This window comes from Ceratotherium simum, chromosome 6 (genome assembly GCF_057802395.1).
Source record: "Ceratotherium simum simum isolate JZ-2026a chromosome 6, ASM5780239v1, whole genome shotgun sequence".
Lineage (NCBI taxonomy): Eukaryota > Metazoa > Chordata > Mammalia > Perissodactyla > Rhinocerotidae > Ceratotherium > Ceratotherium simum.
This window is the reverse complement of record NC_141905.1, coordinates 85534266-85562237: the sequence shown is the minus strand read 5'-3', so window position 1 is coordinate 85562237 and position 27972 is coordinate 85534266. Positions and strand designations below refer to the sequence as shown.

The following is a 27972-nucleotide window of genomic DNA, read 5'->3' as shown; positions in this document are numbered from 1 at the left end:
TCCTTATAGCCTACAAGAAAAGCAGGGTAGAAGTGACACCAGAACACTGAAGCTGCAAGGATATGCCTGCATGAAAGTCACAAGACCTGAAATGGGCTCCACGTGGCGCTTCTTCGTAAGTGTTCTTGTTTTTCATCCCTGGACATCTTCATTCTCCCAGGGGGACTGAACACCACTGGAAGGTAAGAATCCTTTTTTACATCTCTTCTTCCCCAAACCATGAGCACTTAACATACATTTGCATATGCTAAGTGTGCCAAATATAAAACCGAGGGCATCTATTTATCACTAAAGCTCATTCTAAAGCAATAATTAACACATGGCAGAGTTCTCCACTGCGGCATAATTTTTTGTGTGTGTGCCAAACATTAATTTTCAATATACACATGGCATTTACTTTGCTTTTTCAATTTTTTTTCTTGCTGATGGGGAAGAGGAGAATCCTAAGACCTTTTGTTGAATTAAAATAAAATACTATAGCACAACATTTCTGTGCCTTATATCTTCCTTATATTCCTTTATAGAAGAACTACAAAACAAAAGTGATGTATTGATCATAAATAAGCATATGGTTCCTAAAAATGTTAGCCATTGAAGACTGCATTGAAATCTGACTCAAGATTCAGTTATGACCAAGTCAACATTTAGCTGCCCACTTAAAAGAGCCTACAAGAGACTTTTTTAAAATATCTCAACTAGATAAAAAGCATTTTTGCGAGGAGATGAGTTCCATTGGGGAGCTGTGATGAAAAAACAGAGATCAAGGGAGAAAAATATGTCAATCCACAGTGTTGTGGAGATAACCACAAACAGGATAAAACACACACGCATACTTTTATCCTGCATTAAGGAGAGCTCCAAATTCTAAGGTGGAATAGGACCATTCTCTGGGATTATGCTGGTTCACATTTTTCCCACAACTTAGGATTCCTTCCATTTGGATAAAGAATCAAAGAGGGCCAAAGACTTTCATAAATAAAAGTAAAAGAAATGCCTTACTGCTCACTGAAAAGGAAGGAGGCCTAGGGATCCCGCCCGCACTTGAAGGGGATGTTCTGAAATCCCGTTTTCTGTACACAGAACAGAAAGAAGGAATGAGCGGGCAGGGGTATGTTCTATCACAGGCAAGCTACTGCCTTGCAAAGGGTGTGTGGCAGTCTTTCAGCAAAATAGATGTGCCACAGGAAAGTGCAAAAATGTAAAGAATAAAGACATTTTAAAGCCTAGTGTGTCTCCCAAGGGGTCTGAACCTTTCCGGTAACACGGATGCCTTCGGCCAGCTAGTGAAGCTTATTCTCAGAATAATGCTTTTAACTGCACAAAATAAAATATATAGGACTAAAACCTCAATTTTTAAAATGGACAAAAGATTTGAACAGACACTACCAAAGAAGATGTACAGTTGGCAAATAAGCACAGGGAAAAATGCTCAACACCATTAGTCATTAAGGAAACACAAATTAAAACTACAATGAGATACCACTACTCACCCATAAGAAGAGCAAAAATTAAAAAAGGAAAAAAACTGACACTATCAAATGTTGGCAAGGATGCAAAGCAACTGTAATGCTCATACACTATTGGTGGGAAAGCAAATGGTACACTCACGACGGAAAGAGTTTTGAAGTTTCTTATAAAGTTAAACATACATAATATGCAATCCAGCAATCCCATCCTGCTTACTTATCCAAGTGAAATGAAAACCTAGATTCACACAGAAACCTGTATGCACATGTTATAGCCATTTTATTCACAAGTGTCCCAAACTGGAAACAACCCAATGCCCCCCAACTGGGGAATGGTTAAACACCTAGTGAGACATCCACACAATGGAACACAACTCCACAATAAAATGGAATGAACTAGTGACACATGCCACAACAAGAATGATTCTTAAATTCCAATGCTAAGTGAAAGAAGCCAGAATCAGAAGGCTACATATTGCATGATTCCATTTATATGACATTCTAGAAGAGGCAAAATTACAGGGATGGAGAACAGATCAGAGGTTGCCAGGAGTTAGGTGTGGGGTTGGAGGATCTGATTCTAAAGATGCAATACGAGAGAATTTTTCTTTGGAGAGGTAAAAAAACTTGTGCGTCTCGATTGTGGTGTTGGTTACACAACTGTATGTATTTGTCGAAACTTGTGGAGCTGTGCACCAAAAAGAGTGACTTTACTGTGTGTAAATTAAAAAATAAATTCTCAAAAATTTTTAAAATATTGTTCCCACCATAAATTTTTTTTTTAAAGTATGAGGGATAATAGGATTACAACAGAAGCCAATTATTTGGAAATAAGTGTCAACCTTTTCCCCATCTAAATTTACAGACTCTCTGTATTCTATCCGCCAACTCTCAAGAGACCCCTGGTTATGAATCTCAGAGTCCAGACCAACACATTCAGGAAAGTTATGGAGAAAAGAGTCCCTGTGGCCAAAACAGGGTGCAATGTTGACATTCCTTGCACCTTCTCAGGGACGCCAGCTACTGGCTACAGCTCTCAAATCCTCTGACCACAGCTGGCAGACAGCCTTAGGGGACACGTGTCCAGGGAAGCCTTTGGAAAGGTCATTTAGATGAGCCGATTCTAGAGGGCAGTGACCATGGTTTCCAGACATTTGTCTCCCTAGCACCTGACCCAGGGAGGGACTTGACAAACTCCTGTATTTGTTAAGCAAATAAAATATCTTATCTTTGCTGATTTCTAAAAAAAAATCAATTTTACCTATCTGCCACGCAACTCATACTCTGAGGAATTGACTTAAAATACTTTATTGCATTACTATCAGGATTTATAATTTAAACACATAAAGGGATTTATAACTTTATTATTTACACAGCATACATCATAGAAGAAATTAACCTGAAAAATCACAGTTGACAGAACCCAATTCCATAGGCCACCATGAATGCAAAGTACCTGCTAATTTCATTTTACAATGCATATTAAATGCCTTCCCCCCAAACACAACGGCTTAATGTTGTAACTTGAAATGGATACCAATCCAAGGTTTAATTTTGCTTTTAAGATTAAGCAGAATATGTATAATTTAAAAGTGATTTGAAACAGCAAGCAGTGTCATTTGGGCTTACAATTAATGAGGTTTTGACAACTGCAAACAAATTGAAGGCATAAATCTATTCACAACAATCTCTGTATTTAACAGATGTGTCGCTTTGCGAGGCTGTACAGCTCATTTTCCTTTTCCAGTGTGAAAGCCAATTTACGGTGACCTTGACCTCTGACACAGCTCTCAGTGTTCTGTTCAGCTACAAAAGTTGAGCTGCAAGAAGGACAATCTGAAAACAAATGCTATGATTTTTTTTCTAATGTGACATCATTAGATGCAGCCCAATCTACCAAGTACTGTGCTTTCCAAAATGCTATTTTGAAGTAGAGACACATTTCCAGGACGCACTTCTGAGTCTGCACCGGGAACAGGATTTTTACTAGTTTGTACTACTTACTCAGTCAGCCCTGCAGATGGAGTCAGGATCAGACAAGCAGGCTAGCCTCACCCAGCACAGCAAATCTGTCACATGCCCAGAAGAAACGGTTCTAGGTGCACAGAGAAAAACCACTCAAGACACGGAAACAAAGGACATGGATCAACACTGGGAAACTTCCAAAAGAAGGATGGGTAGAATCAGTGCAAACCAATGATTGTGTGTGCATTGAACAAGAGTAAAGAACTGCCATATCTGCATTAAGTTTTCTCCCATTTCCTTCCTGCTCAGATATTCCAGGCTCTAAGGAAACAAACACAGACCTGTCAATAACAAACACAATTTACTGAAGGAGGGAGCAGGCCAGGAAGCACGTGCACAGAAGACAACTGGATAAACAAATGAGGAGCAGCTCAGAGGATGGTTTCTTTGTTAAATTAAAAGAATTTTAAAGTTTGTTCAGATGCTTCGTGAGATAGGTTGGACAAATAAGTGAAAACCAGCAAACGTGGATGTCGGAAGGTGTGTGACTTCCCCAAATTAAGCTTCGTTGAAGTTTTGCTTTAACTATAAATCTGAAGGGTACCCACTAATGCAATTGAGGAATCTTGAGAAAAAAGCAATGCAGGGTTACTGTATCTAGGAATATTCTAATAGTTTTTGTAGAGTGCGTCAACTTCTTAGCCAAAACATGATGGAATTTCTGTGTTTTATACCTAAAAACAATATAAAATATTGAAAAAGCCTTTTAAAAGGAATAAACCATAGAGCTTTAAATAATAATAGTTATATAATAATAATAACAGTAATAATAAATGCATTAAAATGCACCAGGTAAACAGGAATTATTATTCTCTCTAAAAAGTAAAATCAACTCAGGAAAGTGATTCATGATTTACTTTATGCCCCACCGTGGACTCAGAATCACCTATGTTCTGATATAAATGACTAAAATAATGCACACGAAAATGTTACTTACTATATTTTCTTTAGCCACATATTTTATTCAGAGACGTGACCATCTCAGAATCATGGTCTGGAATTACAGCGGAGGCACAAACAAGCTGCCTAGATTCCCAGGTGGCAGCCCCTCCAACCTGCTTCTTCCTCCTCGGGGCAATCTGGCGTTCAGGTCCGGCAGAACGCCCTTCTTTGGGAAGCAAACAGACCTGGGCTTGATCCCAGCTCTGCCGCCTTCCAGACACACGGCCCTGCACATCTCATTTGACTTCTCTGATCCTCAGTTTTGCCAACCACAGAATGGGCTGACATCTTACACACAGTAAACCTAAAATTCAGCCACACTAAGTGAATCCACTATCTTCTCCTGTGTCTTCTCAGAGGGAGGCATCTTGCCACAATGAGTATGATTCTAGTATTTAAAGGAATGTGTTTTGAGTAACACGGTGCCTGAAAATGCAAGCCAGCACTTCATCTAGTGTCAACCAACGATGCCTATGGGTTCCAACGCTGGAGAAAAACGTAGCCGAATTAGACTTCATGAGATATGAATACACTCCAGGTCTCCAAAACGCCACCTCCCTAAAGGTGTGTGAGAACCTAGCCCACGGCGGAGGCCACTCCAGTGCAGCGGCCTGTTACAGTTACACTGTGGGTAAAAAGAGACAAGAGGCATGAACACACCTGAGCCTTGGAGGCACCTGAACAGCAGCTGTCATTAAGCTCTCAGTCTCTGTCTCTGTCGCTGTCTCTCTGTCTGTTTCCCTCTCTCTCTCTCTCTCTCTCAGTCTCTTTACTGGATTATGACAGCAGCCTCCTGACTGGTCTCCTTGCCTGTTCTACTTCCTCCTCTGCTGATTCTCCTGCTCCCCTGGCCACCAGGACTGTTCCGGACACAGAGAACCTGTCACCGGACCACGTGGAGCAGAGTCGAAGTCTCTTATTTTGCTCACCATGCCCATCCTGACCAGGCACCTGCCCAGCTTGTAGCCTCAGCTCCCTGCACTCTCTTATCCAGGAAACGGGAAAGCAACTCTAGGAAACTGAACAAAATATTTCTCCTGTAATGTGAAAGCCTCTCACAGAAGAAAAAAATTAATATTAAAGGTGAATTTTCCAAATGTGACTTACCAGGTATAACAACCAAAACTGCCTGTTTCTTCACTCATTCAAATGCTCCCATTCTTAGTGCTTAAATACGCTCTCAAAACAGCCTTGCAGGTAAGATAAAATAAATACAAGCGCTTTAAAAATTTTAATAGCCCACACTTCCTTCCAGAAGACAATCAGTTACAACGGAGAAAGAAAAATGAAAAAAAAAACCTCGGTGTTTTTTTTCACACAGTTATCTATAAAGCTGTAACACTTCCTCACTATGAGCAAAAGGAAACCTAAACACTGGATACGCTGCCTTGAGAAAATGCAACACATAGAGTCTCGATCTCAAAAGGAAATGGTTAAGAAGAGATTATTTGTTCTCTAAAAGGATTAGCTGTTTTCCAAAAGGATTATCTGCAGACTTCTAAAAGGTATTAAGCTTAGCCAGTGTATATAAACCACGATTCAAATTAACATAACTTTTCAGGAATATATTCGTATTGTAATACCAGCCATACTTGGAGACAAAAATAACCCTTGAGCTCAGCGCAAACCAGGTACAGTGAAGGTCTGCTGTCTGGGGGCTGCCCTCAGCAGCTAAACTCTCTTCCTACTTTTTGGCATCCCCCTCACATGAACCCCGGAGGTTCAGAGGGCTCCACCTTCCAGTGCAGGATGCCCCCTACGGGACCCCCCCCCATGCACCTGCAGTCAGAGCTGGCAGGGAGGTGACATAGGCTCCAACAGTCAATGCTACCCAAGACTGCGACTCTTCAGGGTGAGTGGTAGATCCAGGGATGCCTGAGAACTATTCAAAGAGGCCACAGTTTCAAGGGTGCAGTGGCAGTAGTGCCCAGCAACATCAGCAGCCATGAGCCACAGGCCACAACCTTACCAAAAGCTTCTGTGGCCTGGCCTTGACTGTAGTTCAGGCTGCCAGCCTTTTCTCCTGCCCCTTTTCTGAACCTGGTTCACCAGGCTTTCCATTGATTCTCAGCACTATCCAATAACCTTCTGTCAAGTTCCTTTTCTCACTAAGTTAACCAGAGTCAGATTCAGTGGTGTACAGCTAAAAGCTACCACTAATACACCTGGATAATAAAAGAATGAAGATTTCTCACTGACAACTACTCTTTGGAAAGGGCTAGTCATTCTTCTCCGCATGGATAGGGCTAACCTGTGTGATCAATAGGATATCACAGACATAACAGTGTGACTTTCGGGGCTAGGTCCTAAAAGATGTTACAGCTCTGACCTGCTTTCTCTGAGATCACGCTCTTGGGGGAAGCCAGCTGCCAGGTTACGAGGACGTTCCAGTAGTCCTGTGGATGGGTCCACGTGGCAAGAAACTGAGGCCTCCTGCCCGCAGCCAACATCAGCTTGGCAGCCATGGAAGCAGGTCTTCCAGCTCCAGCCAAGCCTTCAGGTATGCTGGCTTCAGACAGGTGAGATGGGACAAAATTGCCAATTCTGTTCTAGAGCTGAGAAAATTGAGGCCCATGCTCAAGACTGCATTAGCAGAGTTCATAGGAACAGCTTCTTCAGTGCCTGGGAATGTGCATTTCCAAGTATCCCAGGGGCGCCTCTGAATGCCTCTGCTTAGAATAGAGATGGCACTGATGTCCGAGGTTTTCCTGCTTTGCTTACTCATTACAACGGCTACTTTCTAGCAAGCTCAGCTACAGTTGTATAAATGCTCCATAACTAAGCATTTATATATTTATTTAAAATAGACTTTAAAATCATATATTATTGAGAGTTTTTAGGAGAGATGGGTGAAAGCACCAAGTTATGTGGGTCTGTGCCAATTTTTCCATGTTCTATAACACACTGGGACCCTACTGAACCTTTTCCCAGGTTATCCTGGTGAATCTTGTAGTTTTTAATGCTTGGTCATCAAATATTCCTGAGTACAGGGAAGGAAGGTGTGCAGAGGGGCACCTACCAACTGTAGGCTGATGGTGAAAGCCTACTGGCGATCACACACCTGCCTGATCTCATGTCTCAAAAACATCTCGCTCACTTTCTCTTGCCCTTCCTGATGAAAAAAGTCATGCCTGTGACCCGATAACTCTTCCCCATTTAGAGCACAAACTCTCGATAAAAACGCTTAAGACTTTGTTCTCACATCTTCCTGTAATTTGTTCAGACACCCAGTTTCCCAGAGACGTCGTCTGCCTCACACCGTGGTTCATTTCATTTTTTATGCATCTTGACACAGTATTTAAACCTCCACCCAAATGCACCTTGTACTCATCATGGACATTTTCCAGCTTAAGGCTTCTGCGGGGAAATCATCCCCTCCAACCAGACGAGACAGCCCAGCATCCACACAAGTTTCACTCGGATCTGCACGGCTCGTTCAAGGGGCTCAGCTCCCACGGAACCGAAAATCAGGTGGTGGGAAATGAGTGCAAAGGAGGGGGTGCCCCTTCTGAAGGTTAACCCCAAATTCCAGATTCATCCAGATCCTGCCAGAGTTACCCAAAAGTAACATACACCTGGTTTAGACATTACATTAAAGAAAGAATGTGACGCCAACACCAGGGTATCTTGAGAGAACTTTTCTCAAAGCAGAAACTCTCCATGGAGCCCTTAAAGCTAATTCAAAACGATTTTCAAATCAGGAGCCAACAGACAAATCATTCCGTTGCTCAGCTCCTCCCAAACTTGTAGCACTCAGCCCAATACCTGTGGTTCCTTGGGCCTAAGTCAGGATCTCCCTGGCAGGCCCCTGAGGCAGTGCCCCATTCCAGGAAGGCCGTCCCCCTGGCCCACCTCCCATGATAAGGCATTCAGATCATCTCTTTGAGACTGGGCAACAACAGGGAGAAAACACTGGACATTTCTTGGACCAGCTTTGCTATTACTCATTTCGAAAGAATGGCATGCCAGCCACTCTGACGGGTGAGGTGCCAGCTCCCAAGGCCTCTGGCCTGGGCAGGAGGGCAGGGTGGGAAGGCCGCCAGAGGCATGAGGCGGCCACAGCTGCTGACAGAGCCACAGCCACTGCCACTGGGGCCGGTGTCTGGGGCAGGGGCCCTTACTCCGCCAACCTCAGTGGCCCCAGTGGAGGTAAAGGGCCTGCAGGAGGGTGAGCTCAGCGGGGTTTGGAGTTCTGGATAAAGAAGCCCTAGCGGTGAAGCTGAGAATGGGAAACACAAGAGAGAGCAGCGGGGGCAGGAGGGGAGCAGGGAGGGGAGCCAGGAGGGGATAAGTCCCACCAGAGCCGCTGTGGGTGACCCTGCTGCCCACCCACCGGGCCTTAGAGTCCAATCTCCTTTCTGTGTTAAGGTCAGGAATGGAGTCGTGGAATACATATTTACTATAAGATGGATGGAACTCCTTAAGAGAAAGTCTGGCAAAAGTGCCGCCCCACTCATGTTTCATCACGTGTGGAGTCTGTAGTTCTGAGGGGCATAAACACCTAAGTGGAAATAGGGACCCTAATGATACACACTGCTCCAGATCCACAGGGAGGGAAGAGGGCACCAAAGACCCTCTCAGTCCCATGTGGATGACACGAGGACCTCAGGGAAGCCCGTGAGGTATGCCCCAGACCCCCTCACCACACTCCACATAGAGCCAGGCTGAGCTCAGCATGGCGGGCCTCTTAGGCGTATCCCAGGAGCAGACAGACAGACATGGAAGCCCAGGCCCAAGGAAAAGGATGAAAGGGCAGGACCCAGGGATTTTATTCACCATTGGAGCCTCAGCACACAGTAGGTCTCCCATGAATACTTGTTGAATGAATGAATGGATGGATGTAAATGACTGAGTGCCTCCTCCCAGGGCTGCTGGGAGTAATCTCCGTCATCACGGCTGCCAGAAATCCCGCCATCAGCTATTTGTTTATTTGGTTTAGGCCTCGTCTTTCCCAAGCTGTCAACTTTTAAAAAGCAGTCCTTGAAACTGGCCCTCATTAAATCACTAACACCTTGTCATGGATCAGTCTATCCGACTGCTTTCCATTAGGACAGAAAAGGCCGGAGCAGGAATTGAAAGGGCAGCAGAGCACACAGGAAGGAGACTCGCCAAGGACAGAAGTCTCCCTCTGGTAAGGCTCATGACTGGTTCCCTCCCGATGGCCCCATTTGGGTCCCGAGAGCCCTCAGTACCGCCTAGCACCGTTGTCTGCCCCGTGCAGCATCGATGCCTCTTCTCTGCTTGCCTAGTCAGCCACGGTGCCCGCCCATTCCTCCTGGGCCACCCCCCAACCCTTCCCCACAGTGGAAAGTTCTGACCTCATTCCTGGGCTCCTGCAAAAGCCCCAGACGTTCCCCAGTTCTCCACCTGGGCCACAGGTTGGAATTCCCTGGGAAGCTTTGTAAAATGCAGCTCCCCAAGCTCGCTGCATACAGGGGTGTGGTGGAACATCTCCCGGTGACAGTGATGTATGGGCCCCGCTGGAGGAGAGCACTGAGAGCCTCTCCTGGTCCAGGCCCTGCCCCCCACCCCCTATCAGACCTCCAGGTCAGCACTTCCCCCCTCAGAACTCTCCATCACCCACACCCCAGACCCCGAGATGGGGCCCAAGTGTCTCTGAATCTGAGATCCTGCCCTGCAGCCCAGGCGTCCTCCACCCAAGGGAACCTGGTCCAGTGGACAGGCCTCTTCCCTTCCCCTGCGGGCCCCATGGCCTCTGTCCCCTGGCCCCACAGGCATCTTTCCTCCACCTTGGGGACTACTGGTCCCAATCTAGGTCCAAATCCCAGCCCTGCACTGCACTCTCTAGGCCTCGGTTTCCTCCTCTCCAGCATGAGCCTATGGCTATTCTCGCCTCACGCTGTCGCTGTACGCATAAGCGAGTTCACAGGCTAGACCTGGTACAGAGCAAGCACTCAACAACACCAGCGGTTACTAGTGTCATAGCTGTCATTTTATTTACTGCCATAACCCCCCTGAAAATAAGACCTTGCAAAGAGAAAGCTGACTGCTCTGCTATGGGCTTTGTGTGTCCATGGACTCGGTGGCAATCAGGTCTGAATTTTTAAAATGATATTAGGTCACAGAAAAGGGGTCAAGGATGCTCATCCTGTCTGTCCCAGTCCCGCACCTGCACAGACGGAAGGAAGGATGCCCCTGCTGTGTACACTGCGGGTGTTCATATCATCTTTTTCTGAGACCTGCACCCCAGGCTCGGCCCCAGCCAGGTCTGAGGGCAACTGCAACCACGCTGGGCCTGTTGGACCCAGATGGTTCTCAGAACCATTCTCCTCTCTGGGAGGAGTGGCCCCCGCGTCTCCTAAGGGAAGGCAGCTCACCCATGTCTGGCTCATCAGCACCAAGGAGATGCATTCCTGGGTCTAGGTTGGAAAAGGCTCTATTCTGCATGGAGGGCAGGAGGAGAGGCTGCTGGAGGCACTGTGGGGAAGAGACTGTCGGGGATAAGGAGAAAGGAAGGGAGGGCCTTGATGGCAACGTCGAACCACCGGACCCAGTTGTTCTTCACTCTTCAGTTACGTAAATCAATGAGGCCCCTTATCAACTTGGGAGAAATTGAATCCTGTTTCCATTGATCCCTGATCCCTGATAACATGGAGCTCCACCCCTCCCAGTATATACGGTAACATGACACCTTCCTGTGCACTGAGGCCCCATGGGAAGACCAGGGAAGTCGGTGGAAGAAGAGGTTAGCTCTAGACTCATGTGTAGACTCTGGAGCAGAAATTCCCACAGATGGTACCCTGGAGGGCTCGAGCTAAGTCAGTCGAGCTTGCTGCCCTCTGCCCATCTCCGGGCCCCCCACCTACCAGCACCAGTGACCAGAGGAGAGTGCGGTGGCCCCACGGGCAGTTGCACACCCACCATCTCTCTGGGGACATGTACCCTGACTGGGAGTGGGAAGCACAGTGGACCCTTGACCAGACTCAAAGTAGAGGCCGCAAGGAGCAGAAGGCAGGCCCCGCAGGCTCCAGGGGCTCCCCTTTCCAGTGGGGCCCCAGGGGGCCCCTTCTCATGGAGACTTAATAAATATCTTGTATCATTTGGTGACAGGGTGGAGCCCCAGGTTACCAGATACCAGTCACTTCACATGTTTCAGTGCATGTTCTTATCATCAATTAAGCCCATCACATTCACACAGTCAAGCAATTCCTACCAAACATCGTTCTAAGCATCAGCTCAGAGTAGTCACCCTGGGAAGCATGGCCATGCTCCCTGCCTGCCGGGGCTAAAAATGGACACAGCACGCCGAGCTTGGCTGCTCCAATTTCCAAGATGCCAAGCCACTAAAGAAAGTGTAATCTCTTTAAAATACTTAAAAATCGCTTCTATACCGAAAAAAAAAAAATCCATTGCAAAGTAAAACAACCAGGATTGACGTCATTGATTTTTGCCCGGCACTGCCCATCCATTCAGGGTGTGCATTTTAATAGAACAAATAACAAATCATTTGCTAAACAAAAGCATGCTGCACTCAGACATACAGACATGTGACTGCCTTCTCAAATACCTCTTGGAAGCAATTTGCCAGGCAGAAACCACGCCCAAACGAATAGGCTCACGTGACTCAGGCCAAGCAGACAAGATGGATGCACCGCAGTGAGGTGATAACTTCTCACTTTCAGGCCCTGCTCCGGGTCGGAAGGCACTTTCATCTGAGCAGACAGATCAGCCAGGCTTTCACGTCTTGGAAGCAGATGAGGGGCCTCCATTTCCTGAGGCCCCAAACATGAACATCGTGTTAGATACCAGAGGGAAGATGAGGGGCAGTGAGAGCAGGAAAAAGATGCTCAATTTGGGTCAGGACATTTGTCCCTGGAGCAGGCAGTGTGACCAGGGGCAAGTCTCAGGCTCGTCACCTATCAAATGCTTGATTCTGAGGAGGGAGATCAAATTGTTCTCAGAGACATAACATATAAAGGGAAAAGGTAGAATTTGGCTTTGGTTTTTGGTAAACTGAAAGACACGTACAGAAAACATATTTCTAGTTACCTTAAAACATACAAGGAAGGTGACTGAGAAACCAATCAGAAATGAGTAAAAGCGTTTTCTTTTTTTATCTGATGATAATAAATTTAAGCGGTGACCCTTTGGTATACAGTGAATTCAGTTTCCTGAGCACAAAAATACAGCTGAATTGAGCTGTCTCGTGTCAGTCCTGGTCACTGTTCTGCTGCCACTGACCTGGGTCAGGCTCCATTTGTAAAACGAAGGAATTAGGGGCTTTGCCATTGCTTCTGATCACTGTGACTTTCGAGGATATTTTACAGCCCAAGGAGGCCCCAGTACAACTCCCCTCCCCCTAGAATGAAAGATGCGTTTCCCAGTTGGACCAGTTCACTGAAGTCTCAAGGAAAGGCTCTCTTTCATGCTCCCTGAGAAATCGGCAAAGGCACTCAACCCAGTCAGAGGCTCTTCCTCGGGGGCAGCACCCCCCCTTCGCTCCTGCTGTAACTGTGCATCTTTCCTCCTGTTCTGCCAAGAGGACAACTGGCAGGATGCTGACCTGACCATGGCTGCCCAACCACAATTAAGCCATCCTTCAGACTTGGTTTGCATAAGCAACCAAGAAGAGGCTCTTTCAGCCTCTTCCCCAGACAACTATTTTCCACCCCTTCAGCAACTGTCATTGCTTCCATATGGATTTTCTCCATTTTAAAAGGAAACTTAAAATGTGGTGCTCCAAGCTCTTCAAGGCAAGAGTCATGGGTGCCAGAGAGAGAGAGCAGGGTGACTCCCAGTTTGTACCTGTCAGAGGCCAACGGTGACCACGTGAAGCTTCACGAGACCATTCCCACTAGCTTTGTAGATGAGAGTACGGGACATCACAATTCCTACTAGCCAGCTTCTCTGATCACTGTAGGCATCATTAAATGGCTAACATTTATTGCATGTTATTTTATTAAGAATATTGTCTAATCCCCAACAAGGTACGTTGTAACCAAATTCTTAATAAAAAGAAAGATAAAAAGTTAGCACGGTGAGGCACCAACAGTGTGACTACCAGTTTCATGATGAAAAACTCTCTTCATGCCTCATGGGACACACCCTCCTATAGAATCAACAGCCTGTATTCCACAAGTTTGCTTGGCTCCCCTGAAGGCATCTCAAACTCAACCAACAGTCTGGGCTCATCACCACCCCTTCATCCTGTGTCTGGTCCTGATGCCTGCAGTCTCTCGAGCTGAAAACCGCGGGGCCTTGGTCAGGCAAGATTCTCTTGAAACTGTTAAAAAAAAACTGTGCACACATGCATTTTTCTACAGACTGAATCCATAGTCTTCCTTAGAATCTCAAAAGGGGCTGGGATCTCCAACAAGTGAAGAACCGGTGGTCCATCAGACAGAATCCAGACCCTTACAAGCGTATGGAGAATCCCAAGCTTTTCCATCTCTCTTGTCCCATCCTCTCCATCCCTGGGTTCCAGCTCCACTCAGGCACCTGCTATTGTCCAGACAGGTGATGCTACTTTTCACTGCTGGGCAAGCACATGGAAGCCCCTCTGTCTGGAATATTCTAGCCCTGTTGGCTGCCAAGAAAACATCCTCGAAAACCAAGCCAGCTTTATTTGGGGAAGCCCTTCCAGGGTCCCCCTTCACAAGCCCATCCTGGCAGCTCTGTCCCACTTCTGCATCTGATGTTACATTTAACCCGGCCTTGAAATGACGAGTTCTGCCCTCCCGTGGACATGGAACACACATAGGACAGGTGTTGTGACTTTTTGTAACTCCAGAGCTGAGCAGGGTGCAAGTATACCGTAAGTACTCAATAAATGTTTAACATTTCCATTTGTCCCTTCTAAAGGATCTTACAGACTCTTTTAAGTCCTACCCACATTTGATGAAAACCAAGAAATATCCTTTGAAAGAATATTGTTGGCTAGCTAAGAATAGGCCTCGCTTGGCACAACGCAGTGAAAATTATTAAATTTCTGGCTCTTGCATTTCTATATTACATTAAGCCAAAATCAGGACCTTGCTCAAAGGAATTTAAATGGGCAGACTGATAACATCTCCAATAGATGACTGAACTTTAGCTGATGTTCGCAACATTGGCAAAAAGTAATTTATTGAATTACTGATGCTCTTAATAAAGCACTGGCACAAGCTGAAGAAGAAAGAATGCTGAGTCAACCACACTTCAAAATTAAGGACGAGGTTACTGTTTCAAAGTATTTTTATGTCCAGTACTTAAATGTTCAGCTGCAGGCCACTTTCAGAGCTAGAAAAACCATATGCAGAAAAAAAGTATTAATTACAAGGAATAATTTTACTGGTAACAATGTAATGACTTGAGATGACTTGAAATAATGTCATCTCAAACATCTCAAACATCGTGCAAACGAAAAGTTTCTTTTTGATTAGCAAACATCATAGTGCAACTAAGACTGTAGAGGGGTTTATTTTTACATATTTAAGAAGCTAAAATATTTTATTCTTTTAGAAGAGCCTTTACATGTCTGCCAGTCATTAAGGCAAGTGCCCTAAGTCAACATTTTGTCAGCCCAGATTGAGTTACTGTAAATCTTTGAATGTAATAAAAGGACACAAATATTCCAGCTTTTTGTTAATGCACACTGATTTTTACCCCCCTGAAACTGTGAGAGAGCTTCGTCTTCAGAGATCCAGAGTGTCTGGGTCGGAATGTTAGCTCCATGCCCTGACGTAAGTGAGCACATGCCACCCCTTTGCTCTCTGAAATTGTCCCAGGCCACGCCCTGGTCCTGAACTCTTGCCCACAGGTGCCTAGGCCCCAGGGCTCCTGTTCCGGCTGAAAGGGAATTGGGAGCCTCCTCAGATGACAACCATTGAAGATAACAGCTTAGCATCTGAGAGTCTCTCTCTCTTTCTGTCTCTATTTCTCTCTCTCTTACTTTCTCTTCCATATGTAGAGCAACGGGAAAGTGTACTGAACACAGGAAAGATCTGGAAAGAAATGTGCACACCTGTAGGAAGAATTCTGTGCTGAATACCAGTCTCTTAGCTTAATTCACTAGCAGGTCTTTCTGGCATCTGGAAAATGGGCCGGAACATTCCGTAAGGAGGATTTCCTTTGTCTCCATGACCCATCCGATCTCTCCTCACAAACAGCCCAGCCTTTCCCTGCAAGTGTGTTTTGTAATGAGTGGACTGGTATAGAACGGCTAAGAGCAGGCCAGTCCTGTGAAAAGTTGTGACGTGAGAAAAACTGACCACGAGTGTCCTCAAAGTCCCTTCTGAGCCCTTCTCCTCCTCTGCCTCCTGCACCCCAAGACCCCCAACAGGAAGTGATTCAACACCAGACTCAAACGTGAGCTCCCACTGAAGATACAGCCCTTCTCAGAGATGGATTTCCACCTATGCCATATTTCAAACAACAAAATAAAAGCTGACAAGAATCCAGACAAACAGACTGGTGAGTGAGGTGGGGGGAGGCCCCAGGGCCACGACATCAAATCATGCAAGTGGGCGTCCACCTTTGAGGGCGGCCTTGTGAACCGGAGAAGAAAGGAAGCCCAGAGCTCCCGGGGTTTAACGAGGAACCTGCCGGGACAGGGGCTTCCACTTGGCCGGCTCTGCTCCAGAGGGTGCGCCCCCACACTCCCACAGCACTGGTACATCTCGGCAAAGGACTCAGGGCCAAGGCTGCCGAAAGCCAGCAGAACAGGCCCGAGAAAGGCCTACTACAATGACACTGCCTGAAAAACGCAAAGTCCTTTGGAGTGAGAGACAAAATGAAAAGTCTTAGTATAAAGGTCACTTAGAATAACACACGTAATCAAGTGGCTATGCCATAGGACATTCAAAACTCTCAGTTGAGAAGTAAAATGGAACTAATTTGCTCCCTAGCACAAAAATCGGTGACTAATATTCAGCTGGAAACGACCAAATAGATTGAAGGACATTAATACCCAAAAATTATGTCTGCATTTATAGAACGGAAATTATAAGTGACGTGCCCGGAGGACAGAGCAAGTGTGGCAGAGGAGACCCAGAGCTCAGACCACCTCAAACCTTTGATTCAAGTCCAGCCACCCCGAGGTTCCCAGGTGCGATAGCGACACCAGTGACCCTCGGTGAGCACTAGCCTGGGCACTCGACTCGTCACCTCTATCCATCCACACGACAGTCCTGTTTGGGAAGTGTCATTGTCCCCATTAGAAAGAGTAGGGATCACACTGGGAGAGAGCCAGTCCCTTGCCCACAGCCTCAATGTCACCAGCCCCAATCTGAGCCCTGTCCCTCTGCTCCAAAGTCTGTGCTCTGAGACCCAGGGTGGGGCACCTCCTATTGAAAAACAAAGCCCCGTGGGTTAGATTCGCTGTTGGTATTTAGACAGAGTGGGGTCATCACTGGGAGAGCCCTCTGTACGCGGCCTCTTCCACTCTCCCTGGACGGGTCATACTGAGGTCCATCACTTCCCTCCTTCCACTCCTCCACTTCACTTACAAGCACTGGATGCCCTGTGAGCTCTAGGCATCGCTCGAGCATCCCTCCATCCACGTGGAGGATGATGCAGCCACGCACCTGCCTGGGGAGCAGGACTGAATGCCGACCACTCATTCCAGCAAGAGCCCTTCTGCCAGATCAACTTTACTGTGGCCAGAACCCAGGCCTGGGGTCCAGACAAGTTTTCCTATCAATTCTTCATTCTTCACCCAATAAACACGAACATCAAAACACCTGCCCAAAACACTTTAGGTTTTTAGCACGCAACCAAGGATGATCTTTTTCTTTGAACTTTTCCCTACCCCCTGACGGAGTTTATATTTGTTTCAGGGAGAAAGAAGACTTCTTCACCCTTTTGGTTATCTCATACAATATACATTAACTGGCTATATTAATTGGATGTTCTTGATTGTATTTGAAACTTTTTTTAAAATACACATCCTTTAAAAATATTTGTTTGGTTCCTATTTCACTGGGAATCAATATAAAAGGATATGTTTATTTGTTTTTCTGAAACATACTGTTAAAATTTTTTATTTCATAAGCTTAATCAACTCCTTTGAAGTATTTGTGTAGTTGAAAGAAAGGCATGGGGCCCACATTTCTGGCTCTGAGCCGGGTGTTGTGTGAGTTCAAAGAGGCTGTGAACCACATCAAAACTCTATGAGTAGAACACCTGGATGGGGCAGACCTTGACGAATGAGATTTAGGGAACAGCAGCCAGACCGAGAGAAGAAAAGGAAGCTAGTTTGGTAATCCCCAAACTAGGGATCGCCCAGCCCACATCCGGCAGAAGCCCCCCTCCAACCCCACCGTGCACCTGTGTCTGCTCGAGGATTAGTAAAACTCAACGAAACCCCTTTACCTCCGATGTGGTTGATCTATAACCCCAACCATCTGGAATATCATTCAGCACTCTGCTTTGGGGGAAAAATGCAAGTGACACACAATGAGAAGTTAACTCTCCAAAAAAAACTTTTAGTATGTCTGGAGTCAGTATCTAAAATTAACAGCATGCTAAATGTACCCGTGGCCTAATCTTACTCCAGATAGATCTGGTACCCAGAGCAGAGACAGATGTGGCCCACGGGCTGAGCCGAGAACGGGAGGCAGCCCAGCCATGGATTCAGCCGTGCACTGCGTCACCAGCACTGCCTGGACCAGCGTGCCGGGGGGGCCATCAGTCAGCACACTGGAGCTAGGAGGGGTTCTCAGATGTCCTGGTGCCACACTTTTCTCTTTGGAGGTAAGAAAAGTGAAGTTCTGAGAGTTCTGGTGGCAGTCCTCAGCCTCACAGCTTTTATGTCCTAGCCTGGAAGCTATTCTCTTGACCCTGGTTCTAGACCACACTACTTCTTGGCGCTGGGTTTGGCTCATTTGTGTGTTGTCTCACACACAGCCTGGTTTAATTCAATCCATGAGCCCAGGTTAACGTGCATAAAAATTGCATTTCTGCCTCAAAGACCACTCTAACACTGAAGAGTCAATGGCGTGTGTTCAAGAATGGGTTTGTTCATGGAGCACAGGTAAAGCTATGAGATCAAAGTACTGAATCATGCAAAGTTTACATATTCGTTCAAATTATCATGCAAAAAATAAAGTTATCTAGCATGTCACACCATTTTGATTTGACCTAGCACTTTGGATAACACACAAAAGGTATCTATCTATTAATATGGACCCTGACTTCGTTCATTTCCTCATTCAAACTTCGCTGGTTCTTAATGGATGCAACACAGCCTCAGGTGTTTCCGGGGAATAATAACCACAATTTACTGAGTGCCAGCCATGCGCCTGTACTCTGTATGTATCATCTGTCACCCTCCAAACAGCCGTGTGAAGTAGAGGTCATCACTCCCATTCTAGAGAAGAGAACACTGAGTCATGAATTTTGAATAACTGAGCCAAGGTCACTCCAGAACCGGGATTTGAATTCATACCTGAACCCAAAGTCCAAGCTCCCAGAGAGACACCTTCCACCCTGAAAGCACTAACGACCTGGTAGGGGAGATAAACAAGTCAACTAGAATCAAAATAGAGTCCGATAAGGGCTCTAGGACAGGCACGGGTAACCTTCTACGAGCTAAAAGGAAGAGAGGTTTTTCTCAGGTACAAGGGTCAGGAAGGCTTTGTAGAGACTGAGACATTTGAAGTGGGCTCTGAGGTATGGGTAGGAGTCCCTAAAATGGAGATAAAGGGGAAGGAGATTCAGAGCAGGTGGCTGAGCAGGCTCCACATCCAAGGATCTGGAAAGCACGAGGGTGCCTTCACAGAGTATGGAGCCACTGGTTTACTATGAGATAGCACACCAAAAGAAGGATTAGAGATGACCTTGGAACACACAGTTTTTTTCTAGTGATAATCACATATTAAGAAGGTCTGTCTTTATCCTCATGGATACATTTGTTCCTGTTTTGACAGCAGAACCTCTGTAAGTGTAACTCAAACATTGCAAATGAAAAAGACACACCAAGTAAACGAAGGGAGGGTAGCTTCCATGGTGTTGCCTCCCTGGGGGTCATCTGGGGTCTCTCTGTTCAGAATGTCATTTTGGCAAATATGTTCAGCACTTCCAGAAGAACTGGCAATGTAATCCCTAGATGGACCTCTCTCATCTCTCCCTGATCCAGTTCAATCTACATCAACAAAAATGTGTGGTTGCCTACCAACCACAACTAACATCCAGCAAGAACACACAAACTCATCTACTCCAGCAGAGGCGCTGCTAAAATGTTTCACTTCGTCACTTGTTCATCCATCCAAAGATAGTCATCAAGAGCCTACTGTCAGGTACTTGGCTGGGTGCTAAGGATACAATAACGACCTCAGGGAAACTGCAGTTCAGTATATCTTTCCACAGCAGGGTGGAGGCTGGCGTGATTTGCTGGACAAAGAAAACACTGGGAAAGTGCTGGGCTGGGTGGGGAGGATCACAAGTTTCATTTGGGGCATGTTGAGTTGGGGGACATCCCAGAGAAATGTCAAGTGGGCAATTGAGCCTGAGAATTGCAGAGGAGTGGTCTGGGCTAGGAATGTGCCTCTGATCTGGAGGGAGGGGATTTTGACAAAAGGGTGTAACTTGGATTGGGATGATGGCGATGGAGATAGAGCCAAGTGGACCAATGGAGGCATAGTTTGGAGGAGAGGTATATTTTGACCAATTGAAATTCCTATTTCAGCTTCATTATTAACCAACTGTCAACGGCTGTGGATTCCCCACGCATCCACCTTCAATATGCCCTCTGATGCATCCCCCACCCTCACCCCCACGGCCGCTGCAGCCCCTCTCGGGGGTTGATGATTTGTATACACATATCCCTGGAGGGAAGAGGGTCACTCATTACAACACGGAGCTCTGGGACCTCCCGCAGGCTTTGGTGGAGGAACTGACCTGGCGAGCACATCTCCCTCGGCCAGGCGTCCCTCCACAGAAGGGAGAGGTGGTCTCTGTGCACCTGACCTGACCGCACTGCTTCACACTCACTCTATGCCTCCACCAGGTCCCAGGAAGCATCACAGCCACAGTAATTCCCTCATCCTTCCCACAACTGATTTGGCTGGGGGGACGAGGGGGTTTGTTTTTAAATCTAAAACTATTCGAATGCACCCAACAACCTCGCCTTCTCAGACATAAATCTAGCTCCCAGCTCATGTCGACACACGGAAAGTCTGGGTTTTTTTGGGGGGTGTGGGGGGTTGCTGATTCACAGGCATCGCTAACACTAATGAAGAAAAACTTCTGCCCGAAGTCACTGTCAGAGGCAGCACCACTTCTGGGAAGGGCTGGTGCTGCTCCAGGTACAGGCCCCTCTGACTGAGAGCACAGCCCCCACCTCCCGGGCCTGTTCCATGTCACCACCTGGCCTTTTGCTCCCAGAAGGCCTAGAGCTTGTGCGCAGGAGCCCAGACCCCAACCCTATTCACACACAGAGCTCTGCCCCATCCCAGGAAGCAAGTGAGCGTGGTGGTCAGGAGCCAGCCTTGGCCATCCACACCCCACCATTTCATGTCCTCCTTTGGCTTAGACCACTGGTTTTGGAAAGACACCCCCAAGCCCCCCGCCCAGACACAGCTGAAATAGGCATGGGTCTTTACTTTGCAGAAGCAGAAGTTCACCGACCTTTGGGACACAAAGACCTCCAGGCACCCTGGGTCAAGGGATACCTGGGGTCAAGAGCTGACTGGACGTGCACACAGCGACTTCTAAAACACGTGACCATCCTTTACGGTTTTCATTTGACTCAACCAGCTTCTGCTCTAAACTACAAGCACAGAGCCACATTCCTCTGGCCTTGAGTTTCCTGGACTGAAACTCTGATCCAGTGGTCCTAATCCAAGACCAATCCGTATCAGAATTCTGCAAGTCTAATTGTTTAACCTTTCTAGAAAGGCTTGCCATGCCAGGAAGGAATTTAGGTCAAGTCCAGCAAGGCACTCAGGGCTTGGGTCGGCCTCTCTATCTTACGGGCTGTGGGGCCTTCCCTAGACGGTCCAGGGAGCCGCAGGCTTGGCACTGCGCTGACCTCTGGCCCAGGAGCTCTGACAGGCCACCCCACACCGACACTGCAGTCCGGCGTCGGTCAGCAAGGGCCTGCCCACTTTCCCGGGTCTCCGCCGCCGCATCTCTGAGCCCCCTAGCTGCAGCATTCTCGGCTCCCCTCCCTGGGAAGGCAAGGGCGTCGGGCCCGCGGGGCAGCATCGGAGCGGCGGCCCCACTCCTCCCGGAGTTGGAGCAACTCGGAGTCACTTTCTCAAAAGGATGCTGCTTCAACCCCTGCGTGCGCGTAGCCCCCAACACACCCATTGGCACCTCCTCTCGGTCTCGCCCGCTTTCACACACCTCATCCCTGTCGCCACCAGCAGACACACACGCTCTGCTGGTCCGTTTACCGAGAGGGAGCGCGAGAGCTGCCGATGTGGTCGCCAAGTTGGGCTGGGGCTCCGGGGGGCTGATGCCTGGGGTCGCACGGTCCCCAGTCGCTGGCACGGGGCGCGCCGCGGACCGGCAGAGACCCAGCTCGCTGACCCGGCACCCTGGCGCGGCCCCTCCCTCCCGCGGCGGCGGCCGAGGCGGCGTCCCCGGCCTGTTCCTGCCGCCCGCAGCGCACGGCCACCTGAGGGGCGCACGGCAGCCGCCCGCACCCCGCGCGAGCCGCTCACCTCGGGGGGGCCGGTCCGGTGGCGCCGATCCCGCCTCCGCAGCGGCTCCGCATCTCCCGGACGCCCGCCTGCCGCCCTCCGGGGCGCCTCGCTGTCCCTGCCGGGCGGGAAGGAGGGTCGTGGGGACGCGCGGAGGCCGCGGGGTCCAGGCGCCGCTTGCGCCACCTCCTGCCTCCCCCACCGGCGCCGCCAGCTGCCCGCAGCCGAGCAGGAAATTTGTCGGGCCGGGTCCCGCCGCCTCCTCCGCTCGCGCTCAGGCTCCGGCTCCGCGGCGGGGGCGGGGGCCCGGCGCTGCGAGGAGCGGGGGCGACGCCTGGTGTCCGACTCGGGGAGCGCACCCCGGGCACCCGCCCCACTTGGGGCTGCGGCCCCGCCCAGCAGGGGTGGCCTGAAGCCCTGGGAGCACCCAGCCACCCTGGACGTCCGATTACCCAGGCAGGTGCCCCTTCCGGGGAAACCCTGGCCGGGCACCCACTGCGCAGACCCAGGCGCGCATGGAGGGTGTCAAGGTGTGACAGGCACCCTTACAAGCAGGAAAGGCCGTTCCTACCCCGCCTTGGCCCTGGGCACCAGGCACTGGCCTGGCTGGGGACGAGCTTTGCGTCATGCAGTTGGTACTGGGGCGCGCAGGACCCCCCGTACCACTTCTGGTTCAGAGGAGGGAGAGGCGTGGAATCTCCTGAGCCTGTGTCCTACTCTGTAAAGGGAATAAGGGTGCCACTTGGTGGAGGTGGAAAAGGGCTTAATTTGTCGTTAAGGCAACATCCGAAAAGTTAAACACACTGCACACAGGAGGAAGAGCCCCCGCTAAGAAGGGTCTGGACCTGCTGTTCTCGGGGCCTGCCTTCCAGGTGATCTCCTGTGAGCTATTCAGGGAGGTTTCAGAATGAAGGAAATTCCATCAGAGGAGCAGAAAGGATACATGTTGCATCATCTTGGTTCTGAACCATTTTGCTGTGCTTTCTGGGTTGGTCCAAGGCCTGGCCCGCCTGAGGGATATTGCATCCCTGCTGTGGGACCTGACTCATACGGGGTGTGAGTGAATGGACAATGGTGAGATGGCAGCAGGTAGGGTATGTTACACCTCCTTGCTTCCACAACCAGCAGACAACTCTTAGGGCACTCAGGACCTGTTCCAGACAGAGCTGTAGACCCCAAAGACAGAAGAGCGATGGACACCTACTGGCTGAGACCAACCAATGGGCACCTACTGGCTGAGACCAATAGGTTGACAGAACTATCCAGAGTGCAACTTCCCATCTACAGGGTGTAAAGAGCAGTGAAACCAGTGCAGAACTGAGCTCAACTTTCCCTCCCTGCCCTGCCCACGCTGTCCCTAGGGGATCCTGTCCAGCCCTAGGGCTTTAAACACGATCCATATGCAGGAAACAAAAAAACCACAGCTCCTCCACACCTCTCCTCCAAGCTCTGCTCCTTCTGGATGTCTCCATCATCTTAGATCAAACTCTTGTCTTTAGACAGTTTCTCATGAGGCATCCCTATCTCTACCTCTACTCCCGCCTCTAATCCATCTCCTTGTCCACTTCCTGTCTAGCTCCAAAAATGCCTCCCGAATGTATCCCCTTCTCTCCTCTCCACTGACTTCATCTCTCCGGTGACTGCAATGGTGCCCCAACTTCAGACTCACTCTTTCCCAGACAACCCATACTTCACACACCATCCAGGGGGACCCTTGCAAATGAAACCAGGTCACGCCAGTCCCCTGCTTAAGAGACTCAATTCAGCATAAAACCCAAACTCTTGGGAGGTTCTGCCTGCTGTCTCAGCTGCCCCTGAGTCCCTTGCCCCGTTCGCTGTGCTCCAGCCCTCAGCTCCTTCTCTCAGTGTCAGAACCCAGCTCTTCCCCACCGGGGGTCCTCCCCCTTCGCATCAGGCCTGCACCTTCTTACTGCCTTTGGAAAATCGCCTCATACCACCCCTCTCTGCTACTCTCTCACAAGGTGTATTCGCTTGTTTGCTGTCAGCCATTCTGCCCTCCCCTGCCCCCGCCCTCAGGGTTGCGGGCTCCAAGACAGTCCATGCTGCGCTTGTCTCCATCACCTCCCCACCACGAGCTCTTAACACAACCCCGAGAGCCAGGAGGCGTTCAGGAAAAGCAGGTGGGCTGGCAGATCAGAGGAGGAGGGGCCCAGCAGCAGTGCTGGGCAGCCTTGTTGCCCTGGAGCCCAGCAGGAATGGTGGCCCCCTGCTGAGCATGCTCTCAAGGAACAGCCCAGGTTGGCTGGGGACAGGCAGCCCAGTGACATCACCCAGCTGTCAGTTGTCCTGCTGTGATGGCCTACAGAGCCAGGCTTGTGTACACGTAGGCGACCATTTCAAAGCTCTGATGAGCACAGTTTTGCTTGTTAACACTGCAGAGCTCTGGAGGCAGAGACTGTGATGTAAGAAGAGAGAAACAAGTTGCCTTTGTCAGACATCTGCTGTTGGAAAGTCAACAGCCCTGGTAACATGATGAGGGGCAGATGGCTCTTCTCTCTCCATAATATCCTCTCTGTTGGACCCCAACGATTCTTCCAGGAGCTAAGTAATATCCCTCAACTTCTTCTAAAACCTAAAGACATTCATCATTGTCACACAAAAGCATGTTGTCAGAGGCATTGATGCCAGGGTTGTGTTGATTCCCATACAGAAGTCTTTGGATCCTTCTTATCCATCTTCGTTCTGCGTCTCTTAGGCTCAAGGCCCCTACCGAAGTCAGAGTCAGTTCCCCTATTCTCATCCTAGGCTTCAAGGACAACCTCCCCCCCACCCCACCCCAGCCTCTAGCTGTCCTGAACGTCTACCCACCCTCATCTTTTAGGACCCCAGGACACAGCCCTTGTTAAGTCCACGCTTCCTCTTATACAGTTTCTATTTCACCCTACCTTAGGTCTGGCCATCCTCCTGCTTGTCTCCCACTTCCTCCTCTTCATCAGGCCATGCAGCTCCTTTCCTTTAAAGCAGAGCTGGAAGCATGTTTCCTGGGACTGTTAATATTAACTGTAGTTATGTGTCTTGTCTTCCGTTTTACTCAAGGACAGGCCTTTGGATTTCTCCAAGGAAACCCAGATAACACTCATCATGCTTTAAGGGCTCAATAGATGTCAATTGAAATTAAAACACTCAGGCCACAAATGCTGCCTAGGAGGATAAGCAAAAAAAAAATAGATGAAAAACATCGTTCAAACATTGAATGAATTCAAACATTGTACAGAAACATTAACATAAAATTACTCAACTTTAGGAAATAAAATCAGAAGGGCTTGGTGATAGGTTGACTGCAGGGCTGGGCAAGCAAGTGAAGACTGTCTTTAGAACCTGTCCCCACAAAGAGGAAACTCAGGATGGCTATTCTGACTTCTAGAATGTGCCAGAATGAATAACTCTAATGGGTCCAGAACTTTCTATTTTTACATTACCTAACTATTCTTCTCCTTCCTCTTTTCCCAGCTTATGCCCAAGTATTAAATTAGTAGCCGGTGAAATTGAGAGGACAGACCCTTTGCCGGAAGATTCCTCTCCTATCCCAGAACAGACAGTTGTGCCCTCCTCCAGGTCCTTGAAGCGTTTTGACTTTTTTTTTTCTCTCTGATTACTTTTCGTTGATGAATAATACACATGTATTATACTAAGTGTACAGTTTAATGAATAAATACAAAGACATAACCTAGGGAAATACATATATCCCTATCAAGATATTATTGAACATTTCTATCACCCCAGAAAGCTCCCTCATGCCCCTTCCCATAAAATCCCCCAGTCCCACCAAAGGCAGCCACTGCTCTGATGTCTATTACATAGACAGGTTCACCTGATCTAGATCTTCATATAGATGGAATCATACTATGTACTCTTTTATTTCTAGTTTCTTCCACACAGCAAAATCTTTTTGAGGTTCATGCTTTGTTACTTATATCAGTAGTTTAGATAATGTATCTTCTTCTCTAGTTGCTCTAAAGATTTTCTCCTTATCATTGTTTTTTCAGAAATTGACATAATAGCCAATAACTTGAATCTACCCAAATGTCCGTCAATTGCTGAATGGATAAACAAATTTTGATGTATCCAGATGAATCTCAAAACAAGCCAGATACAGAAGACTACATATTGTAATACACCATTTCTATGAAATTCTAGAAAAGGCAAAACTATAATGACATTAAAGCAGATCATAGAATTGTAATATAATGCAATGTTCTCTCTAAAAATGGTCACAATTTAAAAACTTAATGGCCAGCATTTTCCACCACTTCAGAAGAGAGAGCTTTCTCACACATTGCTGGTGGGATTATGAATTAGAGGCCAATTTGAAGGCCAATTTGCATTTGGTATCAAAAATCTAAAAATGTCTGCCTGAACCAGCAGTTCTTCTGTAGGAATTTATCCTAAGGCTATAATTAACAATCTGTATTCAGGCAAGTTTATATGAGCAAAAAAATTAGTAATATCCAAAATAGAACATAGTTAAATGAATGGTGGTAAGTCCATAAAATGGAATAACTTTGAGTGACATAAAATGTTGCAAATATTTATAAAAATGGAATATAAATTGACTATGAAGAAAATATCAATAAAATCCAAAGACTGTAAGACCACATTCTTTGACAAAAATTGTAGAAAATTAGAAATAAACAACAAAAATAGAAACAACACTATCATATAATTATTTTACAAACTTACCCCTCAACAAGGAAGAAGTAAAATTGCAATTCATGATATTAAATGACAGTGTACGAAAGACTGTGTGTAAAACCTATGAGACCTGGCCAAAGGTATAGTAGAGGGAAATTCATAGTTTTAAATACTTTCATTATTAATTCAAAAACAAAACAATTAAGGAAATGAAATATTTATCTCGGAAAACTAGAAAAAGAAAAGCGAAATAAATGTGAGGACAGCAATAGAATAATTATAAAAACAAAATTTAATATTTAAAAAATAAACCCAGAAGAATGAAACAGATATGTGGAAAGGAGCAGAGAACAAAATAGAATTTACCAGTTTTAGTAACCTGGAGTTCTCATTATCATCCTCACCTTAGAAACTGTGAGATAACCCTGTCTCCTTATAAAATGTATCACTTTTCTGTTTTTAGCAAGCTTGAGTTGCTTTTTATATCTAAAAATCCTCAATGACTTTAGAGTTGGGATACCAAATCCAGAAAACATAAAGTATAAGACTGAAATATTTGACTATATAGACATTTTTAACTTGAGTCAGTGAAAAAACTACAAATATATTTAAAAAAACCTGGAAGTATAAGTAAAATGCAAACAACAAAATGAATGTATATATAGATATATATACAACGTGTGGAATTGACGAAGGCTAATATCCTTATTGTACATAAAATCGTATATAAAAGAGCATCTCTGTATAATAATTGAACCAACACTGTGAACAGAAACCTTGTGAAAATTAAAATACCAATGGATAATAAATATATTAATATGTGTTAACCTTCACTGATTCAAACAAAAAAATACCAACAAGCTATTTCTTCTCTCTAAGCCTGTGAAAGATTAACAGTATTAACAGTATTATGTGGTGATGAGCCTGCAGGAAGATGAGACTTGAACACGAGTGCTGTTGGTAGGTGTTTAAATTGGCCCAAACTTTCTGTGGGCACACACATATTTTTTGACTCAACAGTTCTATTTGTAAGAATTTATCCCCCTAAAAAACATCTGGAAAGATTAACAAAATTAGGAGCATCATCACATCATGGGTACAGCATTAAAGAGCTGGAAACAACTAAAATGTCCACCAAAAAGGTTATGTATAAGTCAATTATGGTTACCTTGTAAGATGGTAAACCTGATTTATTGACAGAAAGAAGTTCCATGAGAAATTGTTGAGATTTTTAACAGCAGGTTATAAAGTAGAAGTGGAGTAGAACTCAATTTTAATATAAATGTGGGTACAGGCATAAA

The 27972-nt window shown here is 47.0% G+C and overlaps 1 protein-coding gene across 2 annotated transcripts in view; it reads right to left on the bottom strand.

Annotated features, from left to right (window-relative positions):
• PTPRE (protein tyrosine phosphatase receptor type E) overlaps positions 1-22236 on the bottom strand; it is a 172743-nt gene extending 150507 nt beyond the window's left edge. The window contains exon 1 of one of the 2 annotated variants that reach the window (XM_087432857.1): positions 22040-22236. The gene's annotated coding sequence lies outside the window, so the exon portion shown is untranslated. The remainder of the gene's footprint in view (positions 1-22039) is intronic. The other variant, XM_004438868.3, reaches the window with a different exon arrangement.
• Positions 22237-27972: the final 5736 nt, after the last annotated feature.